Source organism: Lutra lutra, chromosome 4 (assembly GCF_902655055.1).
Source record: "Lutra lutra chromosome 4, mLutLut1.2, whole genome shotgun sequence".
Lineage (NCBI taxonomy): Eukaryota > Metazoa > Chordata > Mammalia > Carnivora > Mustelidae > Lutra > Lutra lutra.
In genome coordinates, this window is record NC_062281.1 from 38653384 (window position 1) to 38674476 (window position 21093).

Sequence of the window (21093 nt, forward strand, 5' to 3'; positions counted from 1 at the left end):
AAAGGGACACAGCAAGAGAGGGAACACAAGTAGGGGGAGTGGGAGAGGGAGAAGCAGACCCTGGGATCATGACCTGAGCCAAAGACAGATATTTAACAACTGAGCCGCCCAGGCACCGCGCCCCCCCTCCATTATGCCATTTTAAGAAGTGGAAACAAATTAAAAATTGGAAGCAAACCAGCTTGTACACTCATTATTTTTACCCTGAGCCCTTGAAGTCTTGTACTTTCTATCTGTGCTCCGGCACGCATGCTCACACGCACACACTTCATCTTTCTCTTCTCTCAAGCAAAGAAGCAGGTGGCAACATTTTACCACTCTGCTCTCTGTTACTTAACTTCTGGTCTTTGTTTTCTCTTTCACAAACTCTTTAAAGATAATGTTAGGAGTTAAGAATCTCCTCTTTCTTGAATTTCCTTAGTTGGACTAGAAATCTTGAGAAAATAGGTTGTCTTTTTCTCATGAAATATTTTGGCACGTCATGCTTCTAACTGTTCCAAGAACGTCTTAAGACATTTTATTTGGCTTTTTTACTTGAGAATCGAAATAGAACCTGTCTGCCCAGAGGTACATGCACATCACTAAAAATTTAATGTGACTCAGAGAGAAAGTGAGTCAAATCCTTTTTTTTTTCCCAATGGAAGTATATAATTGGCACACAATATCTTATTAGTTTCAAGTGTACGTCATAATGATTGGATATTTTTATACATCATGAAATGATCCCTATAATAAGCCTAGTTACCATCTGTCACCATACAAAGTTACTAAAATATTACTGACTATATTCCCTAAGCATTTTGTCTCTTAAATGAGTTTTATTTTAATTAAGGGTAAAGACTTCAATCACTTTTTATTTACTCTACAATAATGCATTCCTGTTGTTTGGAATAGCTAACTTAGTTTCAGATTGGTGGAACTCTCACCTCTATTGTGTGGTAGAAAATTACTGTAATTGGTTTTCTTATTTGACCGCTCTTGGAGGAGAATGCTACAGATAAAGGTGATAGTGACTTTTCACATAGCAAAATTTCTTCAGGCACCAAACAAGAAACATTAAAATGTTATATAGCAAATGTATCATATACTTTCACTGAAGACAGTAATCTTCGATAAAATGAGATAATGAAGAACCAGTTGAGATAAAGAATGGGAGCAATTCAAGTGATTTTAATTCCAGTTCAACAGAAGCTCTAGGTGTGGTTAGACCATGCTTCTGATGATGACGACGATGGTAATGATGACAGCAATGGACTACGCTAGCTATCCACTGATCTCATTTCTTCCCACTCAGCAATAGTATCTTCCACGCAATTTTTCTTTGTCTTCTCACTTTCCTAATATCCATCTTTCCAGAACTCTGAAGCAGTTGGGGATCACAATGGAGACTAGTTAAAAATCTGCACACATATTCTAGATCATGTCACAGTTCCCAAGTCAAACCAGTTTATTTACCTCATTCCTTCCTTTGCCCTTGCCCTTTAACTTTCTCCCTTTGGGAATTCCCTCTACCTTTTAAGTCCAATGTGCAGACTTCAGTTTAACAACATTGTTCGACTACATCATCATGATGGTGAAATTCTTAGATGGTGATTAGTATATAAAGTTTCTGGCTCTCAGTTTTCCAAAAACATCAACCAGTTCTTAGAGATTCTTTGCAAATATAATGAAAGAACCTTATAAAAGATGTCACTTAGTCTATACTAAAATTCTTAATTCAGAACTAGCACCATTCATGGTCTTTTTCATACCTAAGTTACAGATCCATTGAGAACAATGTCGGTATCCTTTTAAAATGTCCAGTTGTCTTAAATATATCAAATACATCCAGCAATGGCACTACTAAGTATTTACCCAGAGAATACAAAAATACTAATTCAAAGGGATACATCCACCCTGATGTTTCTAGCAGCATAGCCAAATTATGGAAAGATTCCAAGTGCCCAAGTACTGATAAATAGATAAAAAAGATGTGGTACATATATATGAAATGGAATATTACTCAGCCATAAAAAAGACTGAAATCTTGCCATTTGCAATTACATGGATGGAGCTAGAGAGTGTTACGCTAAGTAAAATAAGTCAGTCAAAGCAAGACAAATGTCATATGATTTAATTCATATGTGGAATTTAAGAAACAAAGCAAATGAGCAATGGGGGAAAAAAAAAGAGAAAGAGAGAGGCTAACCAAGAAATGGAATCTTAACTATAGAGAACAAACTGATGGTTATCAGAGAGGATGGAAGGGGGGGGATGGGTTAAATAGGTGATGGGGATTAAGAAGTACTCTTGTTGTGATGAGCACCAGGTGATGTATGGAAGTGTTGAATCACTATATTGTATGCCTGAAACATAAACTGTATGTTAACTAACTGGATTTTAAATGAAAACTTTTAAAAAGAGTTTTTCAGGCCATGAAGGTACACAAAAATTTGCATTAGGGAACTAAGAGGAAGACACATAATCAGCATTGGAAAGAATGGATCATCTGATTATGGATGATACTTTTCTGACACCCAAGTGTTTTATTAAAAAAAAAAAAAGCTTTCCTGCTGGCATTGTATGGCCTAGATCAGTACTATCCAATATGGTAGCTAGTAGCTCTACATGGATATTTAAATTTAAATTTTTTAAAAAGATTTTATTTATTTAATTGACAGAGATCACAAGTAGGCAGAGAGGCAGGCAGAGAGAGAGGAGGGGAAGCAGGCTCCCTGCTGAGCAAAGAGTCCGATGTGGGGCTCAATCCCAGGACCCTGGGATCATGACCTGAGCCAAAGGCAGAGGCTTTAACCCACTAACCCACCCAGGCACCCCTTAAATTTGAATTTTAATTAAAATTAAATAAAATTATAAATTCAGTTTCTCGGTCACACCAGCCATATTTCAAATGCTTGAGAGCTACAGGTAGCTATTAGCTATCCTACTGGACAACACAGAACATTTACATCATCCCCAAAATATCTGGGGAATAAGTTAAGTTCTATGAGAACGGGTGGAAGCAGAGACTAACATTAATGTACTTTCTTGGATATGTTTAAAGTTCCGTTGTCTTCTAAACATTCTTTGAGAGTTTAAACTTCTTGAACTGTAGAAATGAAGAAAATTGGCCTGATGAAAGCAACTTTTTTCTATTGTCATCTTTCCAAGAACGTGGACAGTCAGAGCATTCCAATATATCTCCTGCCAAAGGCTCTTGGAGAATGACTACAGACTGAGGTTGTTCTGGAGCTGGAATTGGGTAGCTATATTTTTCATTCTGTTGTCAGCATGCACTGGGAAATACACCTGCTACACAGAGTTCATTGTTTCTAAAATAATCTGAGAGTTTACTACTCGTGCCAAAAGCTGTCCAAGTCAGACAGTTCCACAAAGCAAACAGAAAAAACTGCCTTGATCCAGAATTTTCAGCGTGTAATGCTGTGGCTCATTCCCTCATTATGAATGGATTCAGAATAGGAAAAAGTTAGAAATTTAGGCTATTGGATCAGTTGCTTTCTATCAATAAAGTTATCAGAAACCTGCAATGGGTTTTTCTTTTCACAGAATTAGCAGTTTTTTACACAGAATTGAGAAAACTTTTCTAAATTCTCAAAATATCTAAAAAATCTTTTTAAGAATCTCAAAATATCTAAAAAAAAAAAAAGATATTTTTTACAATCCTTTCAGTCACAAAACCAACTACAATTTGGCCCCTGCCCTCAAGGAGCTCATTCTCTAGTGAGTGATAGCAATAGATAAATGAGAGCTAGGAGAATCAAGGAATGACTGTGAGGACAGAGGGTCATGTGACCAGCCAGTAAGATCTGCTGGAAGTCATGATCTCTAAGCAGAGTCTCGAAATATAAAAGCCTTCTTCCTAGCTAGGGAAAGACAAGGTAAGAAAAAGTTTTAGGAAAGGAAAAACACGAGCCAAGGTACAGAGGTGAGAAACAGCCTAGTACATTCTGGGGATTACGTGAAATCTCATATTGCCAAAATAAGGGTCAGAAAGGTAGGCCGGGGCTAGATCATTGTATTCCATGCTAAGATTAATTTTCTTCTGTAGGTGTTGGAGAGTTATTAAGTGGTTTCTTAGGATGAGTGATCTGTTCACATTTGTGTTTTAGACAGACCACTTTGTATAACAACACTTGATACAGAAGTGGCGGGTTTGAGAAGTGTTAGGAAGACAGTATGATGCAGTGAGATTAAAGGAGATGCCAAATAGTTTTCGAAAGCAGTAATAATTAAGGGGAGCCTGGGTGGCTCAGTCGTTAAGCGTCTGCCTTCAGCTCAGGGCATGATCCCATTGTCCTGGGATCGAGCCCCGCATCGAGCTCCCTGCTCTGCTGGAAGCCTGCTTCTCCCTCTCTCTCTTCCTGCTTGTGTTCCCTCTTTCTCTGTGTCTCTGTCAAATAAATAAAATCTTTTTTTAAAAAGTAGTAATAATTAAGGAATGAAATAAAAGGATAAATAGATATGGAGAGAGTCAAGATTTTCAGGAAGCTGCTGGGGCTTTTCATTTGTTTTGCTTGATTGGTTGTTTGGTTTTTATTCGAACCTCTATGAAAGATAAAGTAGGGAACAGAGATGGGAAAGTACAATACAAAAGTTTTAGGAAAGAAATCATCACATGAAACATAAAGAAAGAAAGCACTGATAGTACAGTCAGAAAAATCCTGATAATGAGTCTGAGCAAAACTAAAAGTCAAGTACTAACCTGTACTAAGGAAACCCAACAGACAAAGATCTTCATTAATAATACAGAGCTGAGGAGCAGACAGCAATTCTCCTGGTTATGGAGATGATGCAATTATACTGAAAAAGAAAAAAGAAAAACAGATGAAAAATTAACATCTTTAAGAAGACAGCAAGTAAGTAGGTAAAAATGTAAATTATCTCCAAATTAAGCTCTAGGTCTCTATGTCTCCAAGAGCTGTGGTAATCAAACCTCAATCTACTAAAAGAATTGTGTGTTCTTTTTTTTTCTTCTTTTTCTGTAAGTGGATGCCATAAATGTTCTCTTGCCAGTCAGGTACTTTAAAGAGCAGGAAAAATTTTTATTTGATTTAAAAATAAATAGAATTTCTTAAAATAGGACTGTATGGTTTCCTGTCTTCAAAACATTCATGACACCATCTGCATCTTGAGGATTTGGACAAGGATTTTTATTGCTTTTGTAGAGGCTCCAACAAAATATCACATACACACACAACTTTTCAAAACTGTTTTAATTACTTACTCTTCCAAAATGAACAGATTAATAACCAAAATAATGAAAGTAAAGTGGTGCTGAATAGGAAATCCAACCAATAAAAAAATAATGTGCAGGAATTGGAAGCAAAATCTTTTCTTGCTCTTGAGAAAACACAGCCAAAAATCTTAAACTGATGTTGGATTATTGTGCACAAACAGTTCCTGACTCGTTCACCAAGTGAAACAAAAGTTGCAAATGTTTTTCTATCCCTCTTCTAACATTTTAGGAAAGGTTCCTGAAGGGAAAAAGAGAAATAATTTAATTAAGTTGCACACACGTACACACACATACACACACACACACACACACACACGGAGGGACACCTTTTTTTTTTTCTCTTTAGAAAGAGATAATAAACCGCTTGAATAACTTCCATTTAAACAATTTTAAATTGCAAAAGCATGACGTTTCTTTAATGTTTAGAAAAGGAAGGCTCCAATCACTATAATGGGATCGCTTTTTTTGGTAAGAAAAACAGTAAAACATAATTTGAAAAAAAAATATGAAGAGAGCTATAGTAAGTTATAAATGGGTAAGAAATAACTAACTGTATGAGATCTAAATTGTTAAGTTTAAACTGCTTTTGAACTTTTATATCTTCAACTGGCTAAAATTGCTCTATGTGGACAAAATACCTGTTATATATAAAAAATAATGCAATATAAATTTTACTTATCTGCTACAGGACAAAATGTAATTAATTGAAATTATATAACTCAAAGCAACTGCTATTACTCAAGTAACCAAATGTCTTATTACATGGTTATATATGGAATAATTCAAATTGTTATAATTCAAAATACTCAATAGCACAGGACTAATTATAATTTTCATTTTCAACCACCAATTATAAATTTTAACTATTTATATGTAAAACTTACAAAGTGACAAATACATATTTTTAAAAAGACCAGATTTGGGGGAGGGGAGAGAATTCCAATGAAGAAATCCACATAAAATGAGAAGCATGAAAAACAAATTGACAAAAGTTTAGTATTCTTAGACTCTATTCTATTTTAAAATGTGAAATATAAAGTAATTGAAATTTATAAGCACATATACAAGTTAAATAATATTCAGAGCAGCCACAATTATTAGTACTTACTCTGTGTTAAGCACTGTGCTGGTTATTTTATGTACATTTTTTCATTTAATCACAACCATGATCAGGGGCCTCACTAAACATTATACATGTAGGATGCTTTTAAATTTTCAAAAAAAAAATCCTTATAACTATCTCATGATCTTACATCTTGCTGTGAAATAGACAAAAGGAAAAAGCAACTATTAGCCCTGTATAAATTATAGATTAAAAAAATAAAAGGACAGAGATTAAATTACTGAGTTAATAAAAAAACACAATTATGTACTTAGTTCTCTAACTTCTAAGCCCAATTCGCTATCCACTAGATAATATTAATATTAGAGAGCCCTAGTGATCCTAAATGTTTTAGGGAATAACTTAGCTTAAAGTTAATCAGCAAGCATTCAATGAGTTTCAATATTATATAAAGCACAGAAGTATTTGTGTGATACAAAAAGAAGGAGGGGAAAAAAAAGGAAAAATTGGAAAAACAAAAGAAAGGAAAGAAGATAAAATTCCATTAAAGAATTTAGCATGAGAAGAAAACATTAATTTTTAGAATAATTATAAAATACCACTAAACATAAAATAGCAGTAGCGAAAACTCCCTGATATATTGATGTTACCCTGCTCAAATCATATGGTAATAAAATATGTATCTTCTATTTATTTGGATTAATCATATCCCAGAAAATTTCACTGAAGTAGCCTAATTCTTTGCTAAGCAGAAACTCTAGCATACAAATTATTGCTACAAAGGAAAAGGTCAACAGCTAGAAAATACCAAGCAATCTTTTAGAAACTTCTGTTCTAATATACTTGTTATAACAGAATTTTATTTGAGTTGAACCTATAAGGAACCAAAATATTTGTCAAAACCTCCCCCCAAAAGTTATTAATGGGTATAAATGGAAAAGCTTAAGTTACTAATGACCATACTTAAAAATTAAACAGACATTACTATAGGGGGGAAAACTTTGTATGATTAGGAGGCAAAAAAGGCAAAAATATGTGATTTATTCACAAATAGTATTTGGCTCAGAATATTGTTTAAAGAATAGTAATAAAGTTAAAGTTTACAAGATGTAAATCTTACTTTCTTAGAAAAATAACACCTAATCAAAGTTAAACTTCACACACACACACACACACACACACACACACACACACATGCAGCAGTTAGGAGAAAGTCACTCTATGGTCATGAGGTGATAGTTTTAAGATTAAATTATTAGAAAAATGAATACCAAGTTTAAAATAGTGGCATTTGAAAAAAAATACAAGTCAGCACTTGATTCTACAACTTCTTAGAGAAACAACACGTTGTTATTATGGTTGTTTTTTTTTAAGTGTGTGGTGACTCTTGCTTCTTCTCATATATGTTTTACCTTCATCTTCTAATTACTAATGATTTTCTCCTAATTTCTTTCAACAGCTTCATGCAACTGGTATAGAAAAGTGTCACTGATACTTTAATATTTCTGAAACTAGATCAAGAACAAATCACTCAAGAAACATTACCTGAGTAGCATCTATGTGCTGAGCTCAGATCTCGGCTCTGTGGAACAAAAATTAAATAGAAAATATTAACTGCCCTCAAAAAAGGATTAAGCTGAAGCTTTTCAAATGATAGGTCATGACATTTTAGAGAGTTAGGAATCAATTTAGTGGGTTTCTGACAAACTATTTCAAAATAATAAAATAAATTAGAACATAATAAAAAAAACTCACTGTGCATCACACATAGTAAGGCAAGTATTATTTCATGAAAGTTTATTTCAGTTACTATATATGTATGTGGGTACCAGGTCACAGTGTACATTTATTTTATACTGTGGCTAACAGTCAAAAATTTGAAAAAACCTTGTTTAGGAAAATAACCTATAAGAAATTTTCACGAAATGGTTTATTCTGTAAAGATGGCCACAGGCTGGAAACTTTAAATGTTCTAATCTACATTAACTGCCAAGACTGAATAAATGTGTTACAGAACAGGTAGTCAAGCACCAGCAATGTCCTTCTTTTGAAAAATGTTATCTTTATTTAGATCTCCTCTGTTAAAATGTTCACCAGTCAATCACAATGCTATGTAGTTCCAACCAAATATTTTTGCCATTAGTTAATACAACATAAAATGAAATGAATGTGAAACTTCTCTAACATGTTTGGGACTCAGAAAAGGGGTTTTGGGAATATAGTTATATTATCCCAGATGATAATCAATTAGAAACATTATACTCTGAGTTGATTTGTAAGGGTTACAATTTTCTTCAAAGATGATAAACCACTTTCATGTTAATCAAGGAGTGCACAGTATCAAAATATTTATATTATGAAATGCTAAATAATTTAAACAGTTCCAATGAAAGGCTGAATAGCCAGTCATACCACAGTTTCAGAGGCTGATTCATTACAGCTAAACATATCAAAGTTCCACAGAACTTGTTTTGTTTACTTACTTACATTTTTAACTATTTAAAGTAAATTCTTCCTAAATCCTCGGTCAGAGAACACATCTTATTCAATGCCTTGAATGTGAAATGATTATTGTTGAATGTATTGTTGATATTTTTTGTATTTTTACAATTTTACCAAAATAGTTTAATCAATATTCCAGATATATTCAGAGATCTCTATGGAGAGGGTCCCTGCAAAACCTAAGCCCATATCACTTATCTTTTTATAATACCTAGACAATTAAATCCAGTTAGTATTAATGTTGTAATTATATTGTTCAACCAAATATAGACATAAAACTAAAATATAGAGTAAAAGAGTTTAAAGGTCACTTGACCTTTTTGGCGGGGGCGGGAATGGAAATTGAATCTCAGAGACGTTCAGTGATTTGCACAAGGTTATCCAGTTAATCTGTGCCAGATTAGAAAAGAACTTGGGTTTTATAATTCCCAGTGGTGTTCTTTCTACTATAAGACACACTTATTTTTTGGTCTGCTTCCACTTCAACCCTTTTTTTCCTCATTCTATACTATGTGCAAAACACTTCTTTAGTACTGTGGGGATTTAAAAAGTTAAGACAATCCTTGACACCAAGGTACTTAAAAATTCAAAAAATAGGGGCACCTGGGTGGCTCAGTGAGTTAAGCCGCTGCCTTCGGCTCAGGTCATGATCTCAGGGTCCTGGGATCGAGTCCCGCGATCGAGTCCCGCGTCAGGCTCTTTGCTCAGCGGGGAGCCTGCTTCCCTCTCTCTCTCTCTCTTTCTCTCTCTGCCTGCCTCTCCATCTACTTGTGATCTCTCTCTGTCAAATAAATAAATAAAATCTTTTAAAAAATGCAAAGAATATATATAAAAGTATAGTCAGAGATTTATGAAGATTTAAGTGTTGTGGAACTGTGATAATAATTCAATTCAAAAAATCCAATTCAAGTTTTGGCAAACTACTACAATTCAATTCAAACTTCTGAAAAGTCATTCATGACTACTCCAGATTGAAATACTATTTCCCTATGGTATTAGAAAAAGCACTAGATAGGCAACATAAAACCTGGATTTGTGCTGTGGCTCAAGCACTAACTAGATGTTTGAAAAATAATTATTGAACTTCAGATCACTCATTTTTAAATAGTGAGAGGACACAGCCATAAATTATTGTATAAAGGGTCCCTTTCAGATCCACGCAACAATATTTGTACCAGCCCGTACCAAATCTACCCCTTACACCAAAGTCAACCACTTATTCAGCATAGGGTTGCTGCTCTATCATCCATGGCTATGGCAACTGCCCAAGACTCTCACCTTACCCTTAATCCCTCCTTCTATTCCAGTGTCTCTCTGGGTCATTTTTCAGGCCATCGCTTACTCCTAGATGAATGAACTTAGTTTCCCTGGTTTTGATCCTCTGTGCTCTCTAAAGGACTTAGTTTGTACATCCTCTGGCTCTTCACATGCCTGGACATGTCAGGAAGAAACTCCCACGTCATCTGCCTCTGGTCCCTGGGATCCAAGACTGAGTGCATGCCCAGTTGCAGGAACATCCAGCAGATACACCATGACTGTTTAAGCAGCTTACTAAGATGGGCTTGGGATATTTCTACCATTATTATATTAGTTATTTGACTATTTATCATTTAACTTTTTGTATAAGTTGTATTTGTATTTGTATTCATAGAGATCCACAGTCCCTAAAACTCTTGAGGTTGGATGTATTTCAGAAGTCAGAATTTTTCAGATTTCAAAAGGTAATATAATATATATACCATGGTGGTAATATAATAACATCATAATTAAGGGATCAATTATTTCTGAGGTAAAACATTTGAACATTCTTCTTAAGTGGAATAAATGAATACTATAAATAGTTTCACATCAGTTCAAGTCATATTTTTATGCCAAATAACTTACTCTTGGGTTAGATTTTACTACAAAATATTACCAAAAACATAACAATATAAGTTTTCTGGGATTTTTGGACTTCATTATCATACGTAAAGGATTATGAATCTAATAAATTATGTGGAACCTAGATGAACTACATGTACCACAAGGACAGAGACCATGTATTTTAATTCTTCATATTTCTAAAAAAATGCTCTTCACAACACTAAATAAAAACAGTTCATGTTTAGGGGCACCTGGGTGGCTCAGTTGCTCAGTGGGTTAAAGCCTCTGCCTTCAGTTCAGGTCATGATCCCAGGGTCCTGGGATCGAGCCCTGCATCGGGCTCTCTGCTCAGTGGGGAGCCTGCTTCCCCCCTCTCTCTGCCTGCTGCTCTGCCTGCTTGTGTTCTCTCTCTCTCTCTGTCAAATAAATAAATAAAATCTTAAAAAAAAACAGTTCATGTTTATTTGAATAATTCTTCACTGAGTACATACCATACGCCAAAACTTTTACTCAGGAGTTGTGAGGCATTAAAAAATCTAACACATAGAACCTGCCCTCAAGGGCATTATAGTCTCAAAGGAACAAATCCTAAAACAAATGTTAAAATATAAATCTGTGACTAAGTGCCAAAAGTACTGATTCAGACAAGAAGGATGTCAGATATGGGAGTAGCAAGTTCACATGTGAAAATCGTAATCTAGTTTAACAAGAGCTGTCAATATCTTGCAACTGTCAAAGTTGGCATAATGATTTATAATCTGGAGAGGAAGTCCTGTATAATTTGGTAAGATAATTCTATTAGTCACAAAAGGTTATACAGAAAATCACTATAGCTTTTGCTTTAGACACATAGATTTTCAAGCAGAGTTTCATTCACCCTGATTCCAGAAATGGACACTCATAGGGATGACCGCACAGACTTAAAAATGAAAGAGTGTAAGACCATGGAGAATCAGCACCATACCACTACACAGAAGACAAACAAATTCTGTGCAAAAAGGAAATTATTTTTGACAAAATTAAGTTTCAATTCCACTTTTTGTCAGTTGGGCCTATTTTGAAGGGAGTGGTAGATTCTGGTTAAAAGTATCTTCTTGAGCCAAGAAAAATCAGATAAGAATAAGACACATTTAGGGGCACCTGGGTGGCTCAGTGGGTTAAAGCCTCTGCCTTTGGCTCAGGTCATGATCCCAGGGTCCTGGGATCAAGCCCCACATCGGGCTCTCTGCTCGGTGGGGAGCCTGCTTCCTCCTCTCTCTCTCTCTCTGCCTGCCTCTCTGCCTACTTGTGATCGCTGTCTGTCAAATAAATAAATAAAATCTTTTAAAAAAAAGAATAAGACACATTTACTCAGATCACGCATTATTTGTAAATCACTAAAAAATTTTAAAGGTACAAGAGATCTAGCAATTGGTTGTAATATATTAAATGTATTATTATGATAGAACTTATCTGGCCTCTCTTAAACCAGAAATATTCCTCAAAGGTGATAAACAGGAGTATATCTACTCAACAGATAAAAACCTTGAACTTGGTGATATTCCATGGCTAAAGGTCAATTACATAATCAGTTCATTATAATAAGTTTTAAATACAAAAATCTCAACTCCAACTTCACTGAATTAACCACTAACAATAACAAAACCTAGACAAATCAGTTTGAAAATTCATTGACCTTTTCCCCTATATATAAAACTACTTGATAGGAAGTTACCAAAGTAAAAATAATGAGATTGATTTGCTCATAAAAACACTACCTAAACCTTATTTGTCAATTTGTTCAACCTCTGGAACCTAAAAAAGTAGGAATAAGCAAGTTATCAGACCAGAGGTAAAGTCCATTCTGTCCTTTTTTGTCATATCCCTTACATAGTAAAGCAGTAACATTCCAGTATGAAACTTATGATCCAAATGATGATCACTTGTTTTAGGTAAGACAACTGATTATTAACAAAGAAAAAACAACTTTGCATCATGTTCCTCTCAAGAAAGCTGAATTCATTACCTGATATCAAGTGAATTGTGAAGTGTTTTTGGATTTCCCCCCTATCAACTGAATAAAGGAAAGGAAACGTCCCAGTTGTCTAAATGGGAAGAACAACCTGGCAAAGACTATTACAGACAAAAATGAAGCCTATAAGTGATATCAGATGACATCTTCTATGGTGTTGTTTTAATGGTGATATCATCTGACGTCTTCTATAGGGTTATTTGGGTGAGTGTGACATTTTCTTAATGAGAAGATTAGGAAGTTGCCTTAAAAGAGTCTTATATAATGTATAAGGCCAAGGAACATATGGATAAAGTGTTGCTGGAGAAGTGTAAATATGACTCTTGAAGTAGTAAATGAAGGTTAAACATTAACAGCTGGTCCAGGGGAAATGAAGAGGGGGAAAAAAAGTAAGCTGTCTGTTTCAGACTGGTATTTCACTAACCAGTAAGTCATCTTTATCTGTTTTCTATTTCAAGTCACCTGGCTGAAATATATTACATTTCAAAGTTTAAGGAAATAACTGTTAGAAGTTGCTTTCTTTAGTTAAGTTAACCGAAAAAGACATTTCAGGATTGTGACTTGAAATTTTGAGCTTCACAGTTTCTTTTCTCTCTAAGAAAGAAGTATCATTTTAACTGTAAACCTATCACACTACCGCTTTTTAAGGACTCACAATTTGTATGTTTATATATTAAATCTTATGCTACAAACACCATCTACCCCACCACCACACGCACTCATTTCAAAACTGTATCACGACCTCAGTTCTGCATTATCTAGCTCAAAAATCCATTCATTTGGTTCAGGAACACCAAATTTTCCATGCAATTTGAAAGTCAAGGTATTAGTGGTTGCTGGTTACTCCAGCTGCATATCAGAGTTAATTGAATTAAATTCAAGAGGCCACCACTGTGAGCCTGTTTCCCCAATTATAAAACCAACAAAATGGTATCTATGTCAAAAAGTTTACTGTGAGAGTGATGAGCACTAGGTGTTACATGCAACTAATGAATCACTGAACCCATATCAAAAACTAATGATGTACTATATGTTGGCTAACTGAATTTAAATTTTAAAAATTTATTGTGAGAATTAAGTGAGATAAATATACCTTAAAGCACTTAATGAGTTACAAAATGCTATATAAAGTTAAGCTAATGAGATTATTACATATCTAACTTCCTATATAATTTTACTACCTAACCTAATCTTTACCAATAAAAAATAACTATTTTATTTAACCAGGGTTTACCTTATACTTATTTTGGGGTTAACCTGTTCAAAGAAGAGGTAGAAGCGCCCTATCATAAACTTGCACCTCAGACTGAAACACTGTATTTGAACAACACTGTAGATGTCTATCCAGGTACAATAAGCACCTGCTTACACCATAAACTCTTCCTTTTACCAAAATTTCATACCGATTTTAACTTTAATATCCTGAGGTCCTGAAATAGTTACTTGTTAGATAGAACAGCGTCACTACCAAATCACGCTATCATAAAATCATAGTTTTTTTTTCAGTGGAAGCATTGTTTGGAAATTAATTCTTCCATATATTAATTATTAGCAGAATAAAATGTCTCTTTATATGCCATGCATTTAGTAATTTGCATTTATAATCACTCTGAATAATTTCCAAAATGACATAAATCAATTTCCAAAAGCAAAGTCCAAGAATGCCAGCTTCTACTAGGAGGCCAGTCTAAGGCAGATCCCTTTGAGGCTGAGAACACATATAAAATGGAGGCAGCGCCATTTAATCTCTTCATAGCTCCACCACTTACTTATACAGGGCTCGAGTGTCTACATTGGCCATATATACAATGGGTTCAGAGATTTCCCTTTCCTTCCCCTCCCCTTTATTTCTGATCAGAGTTTTCATAAGATTACTCCCTGGTATGAATTTAGTCCTACATTTAAGAGGACAATAAATGAAATAATACATTTCATTTTTGCATGACTGCCCCAGTTCCTGTGGACTAACTAATGATTCACAGACCACTAAATATTCACAAATAGCATTGTTATAGTTTGATAAAGCACCACAAACATAATATTGTTATATTGTAATTTCAATATTGAAATTACCTCTTGCTCCTGTTACTGATGACATCTTTCAGATAGCAATAAGCAGAAAGTCTGTATGAACCTTTATTTCAGTAAAAGAATTTAAACCCAACCCTTCAAATGGAGTAGGATCTTTAACAGCAGTATTAAGCGAGCCCTTTATAATCAAGAATTAGAATATCTGCCTTACATCTTCCTTTTAAAACAGCGAACCTGAATTTTAAGAATTTATACTTCTCGATCTCCTTCGCTGACGTCTTATCCTTCTGACTAACCCAACACACAAACACACACACATTAAAGACAGGGAGGAGGTGGAGAAGGTGGTCTGAATCGGGTCACTCAACTAAAGGTTCCGGTCCTAGGATGCGCAAACGCCATCCCTAAAGCCTTTGTATTGTGTTTCAATTCGTCCGCACAGCGCCTCCTGCCGGGCCCGAGGGCCGCGGCTCGCCGACGGGGTGCAGGCGGCCGGGAAGGGCAGCCGCAGGACTCGGCCACCAGCCTCCGCGCTGCCCTCCTCCAGCCGAGCGGCACCCAGCGCTCACCACCCGGCTGCGCGCGCAAGGCGGGAAAACGCCAGCGGCCTCGGCCGCCGGGTGCTGGGAGCCAGCGCCCGCCGACGGGACGCGCGGCAGGTTCCTACCTAGAGAAGGAGCAGGGGCCTTAAACGCCTGTGCGCGCCCCATTTATCCCATGAGGACTCCGCTCCGTCTAGGGCAAGGGTCGAGGATGTAGCGGCCTCGGCGTAGCTCCTCAGCGCCAGGCCCGTCGCTCCTACCCCATCCACACCGAACGCCTCGCCCAGGGCGCTCCGCGGTCCATCCGCTCGTGCGGGCGGTCCGCGGTGGGCCTTGCGCTCCTACCCAGCTCGGCGACCCCTCCAAGCCGGGCGTCGCGCCTCCCTCCTCCTGTAACCCCCGGCTCCCGGGCCGGTCGCGAAGCCCGAGCTGAGGGGCGCTGCCCCGGCCCCCAGCTTTCGCGTGAGGCGCCGGCCCCCGCTGTCGCGAGCAGTCGACAGTCCCGTTGGAGCCTTATCTCTACTTTCCCGCCACTTCCTCGGGGGCGCTGCCGGTCCCTTTCCCTTTTGAATCCCCCAATGCGTTTATCAACGAGTAAACGGACAAAAGTAGCTCAAATAAGTGCTAACAGAGGAGACCCCAGCTCCCGGCCCCGTCGACGCCGGGCCTGTCCGCAGGGTTGGGACATTCCTTCCAAGTTTCCCAGCGTCGCCGCCGAGAATCCTTCTGCCCGGCCCACCGCACGCGGCGCCTGAGGTGCGGGGCTGAGTGCTCCGGAGGTTGCGCTGGGCCTCGCTCGGGTCGAGCCCACCTGGCTTCTGGCCTCCGCGTCGGGAGGGAGGCGGTCGAGGAGGGCCGTTTGGTTTAGGCGCGAGGCTGTCTGGCTCCCGGAGTCAGCGTGGCCCCGCGACCGTGAGAGTGTGCGCGCCGCTGGTCTCCGAGGCCGTAGGGGAGCGGCCAGACGGTGCTCGCAGAGGCTGGGAGGCTGCCCGGTGGCGTATTTGGGGGCTCGTGAGACTTCTCTCACGCAAGAGGGCAGTGAGCGGAGGCCCGTAGGACCCAAACTAGGCCTCTCCCTCCCCTTCTTATGCCCGCCCACCTTCCCCCACTCCGCCTAGTTTTCCTTCTTGTCCCCCCCGCTCCAGGCTCTCCTTTCTCCTTCCTCCTTCCTCTTCTCACCTAATCCCCTGCCCACTCCCCTCTCGGATCGACTCCTCTCCCACGCTCTTCCCTCTTCTCTCAACTCTTAGCCCGCTTGCTCTGAGTCTCTCCCGTCTAGCCTGGATCTACCCTTCCCAACCCCTCCCGCCCCACTCCCCACCCCGCTTCTCTACTAGGGTCTGTTGGATTGTTCACTACCTCATGACTTGTTTCCTAGTTTATGTGGAAAATAAACTGTCTCTGGATGTGAGACTAATCCCATCTTTTTTTTTTTTTTTTAACCTACGGTACATAATACAGTTGCTGTATACAAGGGGCGCTGCATAAAGATCAAACTCCTAGGATGGAGGGAAACGGATCCCCCACACGCAAGGGTTTTAAAGGAGAGTTCTACGTAGACCGGTTGTAGGGCCAGACCGCCCGTTCTTTTACATCTCTGGCCAGGGCACTGCTAGGCTCTAGAGACCCACAGGGCTGGGCCGGAAGCAGCCCACGAAGGTGTGAGTGGCGCGCAGGACGGGGAGAACCTGGTTGCGGGGATCCGGGCTCGTGAAACGCCCCCAGCCACGAGCGGCGCGCGGGCGGGCCTCTGCGCCCAGAGCGGAGCCCGGAAGCTCTGGCCCCAACGCTGAGCGCTGACGCCGGACGGGGAGGCCCGCTTAGCTCCCCGAAGTCTCCTACTGCTGACCAGTTCCTGGAAGGGGTCTCGCACCAGGCAGGGAGCAGGGCACACCTCCTGGTTACTCGAACCATTCTGCCATGCCGGAGGAAGCGGCCCAGGGTTTCCCTCCACGCGACAACTCATTCTTTGGAGAAAGACTGGGGAGAAACAGTGTCTCTCGAGGCTCGTGGTGTCCTAGAGCCTAGAGTCCTTCGGCGATCCTTTTTATTCTCCCAGGGGCAAATTGCAGAGAGCCCTGAGCGTCGCCCACGTGGCTTCTTTCGGCTCTGTTAGTGTGTTGACCTTATTTGTTTAAAAATTATGTATAGCATACACTGTATATAATAAATATATTCTTACCGATTACCTGATGTTGCCTAAACAGAAATGTGGTAGCCGTGGGCACAAGGGGAGAGAGTCAGGAAGAAGAGATCTCCAAGACTGGAACAGGAGAGACGTAGGGACACAACTAACTGGTTAAGTGGCTTTGGGCAAGTCACTAACTCCCTCTTTCCCTTCATGCCATCCTTTACTAAATAGAGTTGTTGAGTAAGCTACGTGATACGTGTGGGTTTTTTCAACCTAGAGAATCTCCTCCACAAAGAGACTTTTTTAAAAAATCTGATTAGCTTTTGAGTTAGTTGGGTTTGCTTTTCTTCTTTTTAACCCTTTTTATCGCTATTACCTTCACAGAAGGAAAGCTGGGAAACAGCCAAAATTTGAAAAGGAGAACACACTCAGAGAAGTATGGGAAAAAATGGAGAAAAAGAAAGAAAATGATCAATTAATGTAATTTTTAAAAACGTACCCAGTTTCCCCAATGAAAATAAAACTAAACAGTTTAGATTTTAGAGTTCTGCCTCTGGTTCAAGATTACAAAGGAACACTGGAGCTCAAGTTTGTAGAAGGCAGTGTGTGTGTATTGGCTTCCTAGGTCCCAGTCACACTCTCATCTCCCTACGCTACTAAATGGGATACTCTCCATCTTCATTGCTTGTTTCAACAGGTGTGTCTAAAAGCTATTGTGTCTTACTTTTCTTAACGTGAGTGGTAGAACCTGGTCAAAAGTAAAATGGAGAAGAAAGGACTGGGTGGAGAAGAGAGAAATGTGATTTAAGGCGTCTCCAATAACATGCCACCTTAACTCAAAGCTCTGCCTTTGGCTTTAGGTCTACATTCAGCATACCCAAGGGTTAAAAACTCTCTTCATGAATTTACTCTTTCGTTAATAAATAGTCTGTATCTGTTATGAGCTAGGTGCTAGGGATTGGGTGCTGGGGACGAGTGTTGAACAAACTTTGGGGTCCAGTTCACAGGCTAGTGAGAGAAATGAGTAGTATGAAAACGCTATTACCTACTGAAACATGCGTATCAGGGGAACATTAAGAAAAACACCAGAGTCAAGATCAAGGAAAAGCTCTGCAGAGGCGTGCCCCTTAAGCTGAACTTTAAGGAAGGAGTTTAAGGAAAGGGGCAGTTGGGCAAGGAGGTGGGGTGGAGGCAATCCGTAGGCATTCTGGTGACATTGCCTGAAAGCCCAAGGATAGAAATAGCTTCCCTTAGAGAAGTTCAAGTGGTTTTCTAAAACAAATCAAATGGTAAAAATGCAAATGAGGGAATATTGGGAATATTGGGAAATATAGCTAAGGAAGCAGGCAAGAAATTCTTGAAGAAATGTATGGGCTGAATCTGCACTTTATCCTGAAAGCTAGGAGGCTCTTAAAAATTTTTAAATGGAAAATAAATGATAAAATTTGCATTTTGGAAAGATCATTTTTACAGGAATGTTGAGGACACAGAGGAGGGTTGGGAAGATTGTAGGGAAACCAGTTAGGAGACTATTGCAGTAATGGTTGATAGAAGAGATGAGAATCCGAATTTAGACAGTGAGAGTGGCTATAAAATGAAATAGAGGGAGAGGGAGGGAGTCATATAAGAGATAAAAGGGGACTTGAGAGAATCTGATAACTAATTGAGTGTGAGGGATGTGTGAGAAATGAGGAATAGAGAAAGATTCCCAGGCTTTGAGCTTAGGGATCTAGAGATTTGATTATGCCACCTACTGAGAGAGAAGCCAAGATTGGAACAGAAAAATGATGTGATCAGTTTGGGGTATGTTGATTTTGTTGTATCTTTGAGATGTCCAGGCAGAATGTCAGATGAATGGATATTTGGGTCTGGAGTTACATATTGATCTGGGCTGAGGGTAAAGATTTAGAAGTCAGCAGCATAAAAACAGTAGCTGAAGCCCTGGGTTTGGTGAGGTTACTCAAGAGAAGTGTTTTTAAATAATATATTCAGAAAACACCAGTTTAGCAGGCCATCAGAGCAAGAGAAAACCTTGAAGGATACTAAGAAGGAACCGCCAGAAATACAGAAGGAAAACATAACAGTAAGCATCATTTTGGGGATACCATTATCTTCTAATCAATGACCTGGGATCTTTATATACATCATTTCATTGAATCCTTACAGCAACCCTAGAAGGTAGATGTTTTCATATAGAAAAACTCAAGGGCTGAGAAGTAATTTGACTAGAGTATGTTTAGCCCCTAGCAGATGAAACCTATATTGAAATCCCACCTCTCAATAACTACGGGATATGTGCTAATATATAATCTCTCAGACTCTCGATTTCCTCATCCACAAAATAGAACTAAAATAGAAGCTTCTTCTGAGGATTATTGTGAAGATTAGATAAGATAGCATATGTAACATGCCTGGCACTAAGTGGGTGCTAGATACCTGATAGTTATTATCCTTATAAATAACTATAACCACATATCACTATGTAAACTTGAGTGGCTACTGTCTCTTCTTTAGTTCTTCGGCTTAAACATGAACTCCAAATTTTCACCTAAGGTCCATAGTGCACAACTGAGACCTGACCCAGGCTAATGTATTATGATAAACCCTTACTAAAGATTTGGACATAGCCAGATAGAACTGAACACAGAAAGCAACAGAAAGCTAGATAAACTGAAAGTAAATCACTTCATTTCAGGATCTCCCACAGAGGTAGCACCTTGCTGCCTAACCTCTTGGGGGAAGTCATCTTTCCTAAAACACCAGGGAGTATCATCAATCAATCAATATACTTCGAAGTCCAAAAAGACTGATCTCACAGGGAGTCAAGAGTTCTCACTGAAGTCCAAGACCCACCTTCGAAAAGACCCTGCTACCTGTCTGAGGAATTGCCCCTTCCAGATGATCGATATGGGGGATGCCACTTTCTTTAGAGGGGACATGCCTGTCTCTAGGATTATCGCCTTACACTATGGCCTCAACAGTTGAGCCTTAGTAGAACACAACAAAATAAGCCCAACATTCATATAAAAGTTACATATATTTCATAATTCTTAGAAAAGGTGAGACATTTTATATGAGCTCTTCTTAATCTTTCTTTACCCTTAGGCCATCTTCTACTCAGAAGTTACTCTGAAAAGTGAATTTGGATAAAGCCTTAAACTTACCATAGTCCAAATCCAACAAAAAAGACGTATAGCAAAAGAGATCTACCAGACTGAAAGTAAGAGAAAGATTTTGTCAGTGTAAATGAGAAAGAACCACAAATTTATGTTTTCAAAATTAAAAGATGTAAGTAGATATAGAAATGAATAAATTATTGGTTAGTGTTCACTCATGTGTTTTTAATCCTGTAATATGATTAGGTATTTCAAAGTATAGAGACTTTTGATCATGGCTTTAGTACAATTCATAATGGCAGTTCTTCTATTTGTTTCTTCACACTTGTTTCAAGGAATGTAGAGACATATTCTGCCCCAGGGCTCCAGTAGGTTTACCTCTAAGGTGAGGATCTTATGCAGAGTTTTTGAGGGCTCGCAGAGCTTCAGTAAGCAAGAGACTCCAAGTTGTGGCCCTATTTGCCCATTCTAAAAGCAATAGCCAATAACCATTTTTTGAAAGATTTTATTTATTTATTTATTTGACAGAGAGATCACAAGTAGGCAGAGAGGCAGGCAGAGAGCGAGGAGAAGCAAGCTCTCTGCTGAGCAGAGTGCC

At 38.6% G+C, this 21093-nt stretch overlaps 1 long non-coding RNA gene across 4 annotated transcripts; it reads right to left on the minus strand.

Annotated features, from left to right (window-relative positions):
• Window positions 1-841: 841 nt before the first annotated feature.
• On the minus strand, window positions 842-15720 carry LOC125098489 (uncharacterized). 4 transcript variants are annotated; one of them, XR_007126842.1, is made up of 5 exons: window positions 15374-15720; window positions 7845-7881; window positions 5225-5474; window positions 4703-4800; window positions 842-1360 (listed from the first exon to the last, which is right to left on the minus strand). It is a non-coding gene; the product is annotated as an uncharacterized LOC125098489 (long non-coding RNA). The 4 variants fall into 4 exon arrangements; XR_007126844.1 differs by lacking the exon at window positions 7845-7881; XR_007126841.1 differs by lacking the exon at window positions 5225-5474.
• Window positions 15721-21093: the final 5373 nt, after the last annotated feature.